This window comes from Bidens hawaiensis, unplaced genomic scaffold, assembly GCF_021521415.1.
Source record: "Bidens hawaiensis isolate Kalapana, Puna unplaced genomic scaffold, B.hawaiensis_p1.1 tig00419396_1, whole genome shotgun sequence".
Taxonomy (NCBI): Eukaryota; Viridiplantae; Streptophyta; class Magnoliopsida; order Asterales; family Asteraceae; genus Bidens; species Bidens hawaiensis.
In genome coordinates, this window is record NW_027504847.1 from 149,011 (window position 1) to 155,010 (window position 6,000).

The window sequence follows — 6,000 nt, forward strand, 5'->3', positions numbered from 1 at the left end:
GATGACATCATCACACAATATTATCATCTGATGACCGAGCTGAGTAACTACTCCATTGAATACAAGGAAGAAGAGATTGTGGAAAAGCTTCTTGATGCTCTCCCACCAAAATGGGAGATGTACACAATTCTGATGAGAGAAGATAAAGATTTTGAGAACTTTGACCTGGAGAAGGTGGTTAATAAGTTACGTAATTTTGAACTTAATATGGATCGAAAGGAGACGCCTACTGATCAGGTTCAGGATCCGGGAATGCATGGTGCTAAAGGCTCTCCAAACTCCAGTTTGAAAACAGAATCGTCTGCCTACTACTCGGGGGGAAGAACCAAACTCCGCTCAAGACGGTCATATGGTACTCAATATGGATGGTGACGTATGTTTTGTAGCAGGTGGAAGTAGTTCCTAAAAGTCTCAATCCTCAGCTGGTAATTTCTCTGCCAGTGGTTCTAGCAAGAATTACTCACAGATACCTATGAGCGTGAAATCAACTGAACAACAATTTGCTCTATATTCTTCATTCATTGCCTCTTATGAGAACTACATCAAAGGAAAAATTGTTGACCCTGCAATCTTAAATAAGGACTATGATCAGATAGACGTTGATGACAAGGAAGAAATGGATTTGCAGTGGCAGATGGAAATGATAGTGAGAAGGGTGAAGAGGTTTATTGTAACATCCCAAATTTCGAATAATATTTATATTATTTCTTATAACGAAAAGTTACTTGAGTCGGTAAATAATAATAAAGAGGGTAAGATAAGTAAACTAATTGGATAAATTAATCAAGGACTAAAAAAGAAAATATGGGCATTTGGTCCATGGGCTTAAGGGAGTATAAATACCCCTTAAACCCTAATCATTTCCATTTCCATCCATCTTATCCATTTTACACCTTAAACACACACACACCCTCTTCCTTTCGGCCGCAAGATAGGGAGTGAGATCCAAGATCAAACGAGCCAAGATCATTGATTTATCATCCTTATTCAAGCTAGATAAACGATCCAAGCTCATAACCAAGCTAGCCGTGACCTAGAAAAACGATTAAAGGTATGTGCTTGATCTTAAAGCTTATGTTTTTATGAACGAATGATCATGAAACTTAAACATAGAATGGATCGGGTCTACTTAAGTCATAAAGTAGCAAACTTGATGCTTAAAATGGATGAAATGGACTCATAGGTATAAACGGTTCACAAAGGAACCCTAGATCTAGCCTAGAACGTTTTAAATGTGTAAAGGTCCAAGCTTTATGCCTAAAACGTGATAGATCTCGGAGCCATGGTGGTAATGGGTCTAAAACGGATATGAATAGTAAAGAAAAATGGTTAAAGTTTATGATTTAAAACCTTAGAACAGTAACTGGGCTATGATAGAAATGAAATGGATAGAAGGATGAACTGAGCTGGGGGTTTTCGGCCAAGTTTGAGGTCCTTGGTCAAACCTCATGGTTCTCGGTCAACAGGTGGCCAGCAAGAGTCCTCGGCCAACCTGTGTTTTCGGCCAGGGATGGATTTCGGTCAAATATGGGATTTCGGTCAAACTTGGGTTCTCGGCCAAATATGGGATTTCGGTCAAACTTGGGTTCTCGGTCAAACTTGGGTTCTCGGTCAACATAATGGTTCTGCCAAGAGTTCTCTGCTGACCCAATGCTGTTTGGGCCTGAACCTAGTGGGACCTAGGTACCATGTTGGACAGTTGGGCGAAGCACATATCCCATATAAAGCAAACTAGCCCAGTATCTTAGGCTTAACGAATAAGCCCAATATAGAAAATAATTTAAAATCCTAGTGGAAAATGTGTTAAGACAGTTAATGAAAATAAAATTTTTCCAAGCTGACCTGGCAACTTAACCCCAGCCAGGGGCTCTGCCCCTTGGACCCCGCTAGGGGCTGCTGCCCCTAAAACCCCGCTGTCAGGGGCGCTGCCCCCGGACCCCCGTTCGTTGTGGGTTATATAAAGATAGAAATACGATATGAGTAGCAATAGTTAATTGATACATGTACATATTATACAGTTAGCCGTGCACAGCTCAAGAAAGGGATTACCATAAACGGTGAACGTAACCGACTTCAGGTGAGTTTCTAGCCTCATTTCCCTGTTATGTTTTCGGGGCTGTGTGCATACTCGATGTGATAGTTAATACACTTACCTTGACTGGTAAGTGTATGCCTTATGTGGTTTATATGTTATGTATGTATATCTTAAATGTGAATGAAAGCTTGTCGGTACGTGAACGATCTTCGGATATTGCACGTGCCAACAAGGGACGTATGTTTATGATAGATGAATGTGTATGATAGATATACGTACAATATATGAATATGTATGAATAATTAAAGAAAGTATGTATGTTATGGGTATGTAAAGACAGTATGTACGAAGGTGGAGAAAGAGGGACGAGACCCTAATAATATCTGAGATAGAGAAGGATGGACCAGACCCTTTTACAATATCTGAGATAGAGAAGTGAAAAGGGACTAGACCTTAATAATATCTGAGATAGACAAGAAAGGGACCAGACCCTAATAATATCTAAGATAGACAAAGAAAAAGGGACCAGACCCTAATAATATCTGAGATAGAATGGACAGTGTCTATATAGTATGAAAGTAATAAAGTATGAATATACGTATGAAATTATGTAATGAAAGTAAGTTAGCATAGTAACTATTATGTATCTTCGGATGCATGATTGAAGGTAAGTGTATGTATTGTATTATGTTTGATTAACTAGAACTCATTCAGCGTAGCTGACTTTTAGTATGCATGCAGGTGAGTATGATGAGACAGCTCGCTTGAGGGGAACACATGGCATTGAATAAGAGGCTGGCATCAGAAGACTCAAGACGTTTGGGTTTAATGTTTTGTTATTTTGAAAGACGAGATGTTGTTTTAAAACTAGTTATGAGATGTTTTATGAAAGTTTTAATGTTTCACGTATGTTTTTATTAACTCTGATGATTAGAACTATGCTAATGAGTAAATCCAACGTCCAAATGTGAGGCACCGGTGACGGGGCCTTACAAGTTGGTATCAGAGCAAAGTTCGAGATATTTAAGCATCCTACATGCTTAGACTCGAACAGAGAATGAGATTTAAGTAAGAAAAGAAAGAAGATGCCAGTTCAAGAATGCCATGTGTCACTCAAGCAAGATCAGTAAAGGTAAAGTGTATGGTTAAAAGACGTATGTGAATGATAGGGATAGGATTACTTGATTGCTTTGATGACTAACTGTTTAAAGTAGAACCAACACAAATAGACTCATAAGGGGAAGTGTATAGGACACTGAAAGTAACGTGATCAGCTAATCACAACTGGCCACTGTTATTACCTGTTAGCCTTACTATCCTTGTACTAAGTAGTTCCTCGAGTGATGACGTTTGTGTTTTCCTCTCCAGAATATGGTGGCTGGATCTAGATCAGTTGTTGGTGCAGGAGGCCGCACTGGACATCGTGGCAGGCCTCGCCGTGTCCAACAACCTTCGGTAGAAACAGCTTCCAACACCGAAGAAGAAGGAAGCGCAACTGGAGGATACCTTAACAACAATGAAGGGGTTCAGCTAGATCCCTTAATTCAAGCAGCTATTGTCCAAGCAGTAGCCACGACTGTGAAGAACTTGAACCCGTAAAGGTCCGCTGGAGACCATGAAAGAACTGCCGAGGAGCGGGAGGAGGTGGTAGGAAAGATGATGAAGAAGAAAGAGAGGCCTCGAGTGTGGTTAAGTCTGTGAAAGTTGAATATAGGAAGAGAGGCCGAGGTGGTTGCAACTATAAGTCCTTTAAGGGTTGTGACCTGCCAAAGCTGACTGGTTTGGAAGACGCAATCGCTACTCTTCAGTGGATAACAGCCATGGATAAAATTATCCGTATTAGCGAGTGCCGTCCGGATCAAGCTGCCGGTTATGCCACCCAATGGTTTGAAGAGGAAGCTATGTATTGGTGGGAGAGTGTGGAGCATAGGAAGACCCGTGAAGAGATCAAAGCGATGAAGTGGGAGGATCTGAAGGAGTTAGTGATGAAGAAGCTCTGTGCTGATGCCGAGGTTGAGAGAGCAGAGATGAAATTTCTGAACCTGAAAGCCGGAACGATGACACATCGTGAGTATACCACCGAGTTCAACCAAATGTCTAGGTTGGTACCCGATATGGTTGACATTGAGGCTAAAAGGATCAAGTGCTATGTTAGAGGATTGCCACAAAGAGTCCGCACACTAGTCAGGACGAGTAAACCTGCTACCTTTGACTCTGCTGTCGAGCTCGCAGAGATGGTTTATGCAGACCTGGCTGCGGATGATGTTGGGGTGGAAGAAGAGAAGAAAGATAAGAAGTGGGTCAATCCTGTCAAACGACCCGGTACTCAGTTGTGGAACTCCAAGGATAAGAAGCAGAAAGTGTGGGAGAAAAGATCATGCAAGACGTGTGGTAAAATGCACGGTGGGGAGTGCAAGTGTGGTAAAGGATCTGATGTGTGTCATAAGTGTGGTAAGACTCATGAAGGAGAGTGCAGGATAGGGTCGAATGCATGTTATAAGTGCAGAAAGGTGGGACACTATGCTTATGAGTGCAGCGAGAAGCCGGCGTGTTTCCGGTGTGGTAAGACGGGCCACATGTCCAGAGAGTGTACCGAAGCTGGGGGAAACGGAAGGAAGGATGCTGAACCAACAAGGCCAAGGACCAGAGCCTACATGCTGACTCAAGAACAAGCCAAGCAGATTCCCGATGTCGTCACAGGTACGTTTCAAGTGAACGGTGTTTCCGCTTCTGTATTATTTGATTCGGGTACGAACAAAAGTTTCGTAGCCACGCCATTTAGTAAATTAGCTAAAATGAAATGTTACCGAGTGCCTGAAACTTTTATAGTAGAAACTGCTAGTGATACCTCGGTTAAAATAATGAGAATGGTTAAGGACTGTAAGATAGAGTTAGAGGGACATGAGTTCCCTGTTACGTTGTATGTTATGACCATAGGAGGGTTCGATGTGGTTTTAGGGATGGATTGGCTGTCTGAGTATGAAGCTCAAATAGTGTGTAAAAGTAGGATAATAAGGTTAAAGTCCTTAGATGGTAGTGCGGTGACGGTCTATGGTGATAAGGAAAGTTATGGGCTTAATGTCATTTCGATGATAAACGCCGAAGGATTGTTAAGGCGAGGGTGCGGTTCCTATCTGGCGTATGTCGTCAACGCTACGACCGAGACGAAAGAAATGAAAGATGTTCCTATCGTGCGCGACTACCCAGAAGTATTCCCAGAGGATCTTCCGGGGTTGCCACCGGAGCGAGAGAAAGAATTCCAAATAGATTTAGTACCAGGAGCCCAACCCGTCGCGAAAGCGCCTTACCGTCTAGCACCGTCCGAGATGAATGAATTGATGTCCCAGCTACAAGAACTCCTCGACAAGGGTTTTATTAGACCAAGTGTTTCCCCGTGGGGTGCACCAGTGATGTTCGTGAAGAAGAATGATGGAAGTAAGAGAATGTGCATAGACTATCGTGAGTTGAATAAGCTTGCAGTAAAGAATAGATACCCTTTGCCAAGAATTGATGATCTGTTCGACCAACTGCAAGGTTCAAGCTGGTTCTCACGAATAGACCTCAGATCAAGCTATCATCAGCTGAAGGTGAAGGAGGCAGACATCCCTAAGACAGTGTTTCGAAAGCGGTATGGACACTACGAGTTCCTCGTAATGTCATTCAGTCTAACAAATGCTCCCGCGGCATTTATGGACATGATGAATAGGGTGTGTCGGCAAATGTTGGATAAGTCAGTTATTGTCTTCATCGATGATATATTGATTTATTCAAGGAGCGAGTCTGATCATGCTGAGCATCTGAAGGAGGTATTGGAGACTCTGAAGAAAGAGAAGTTGTATGCTAAGTTTTTGAAATGCGCGTTCTGGTTGCGAGAAGTGCAATTTCTAGGTCACGAGATTAATCCTGAAGGGATTACCGTCGACCCAGCTAAGACTGAAGCGATAACAAATTGGAAGACTCCACAT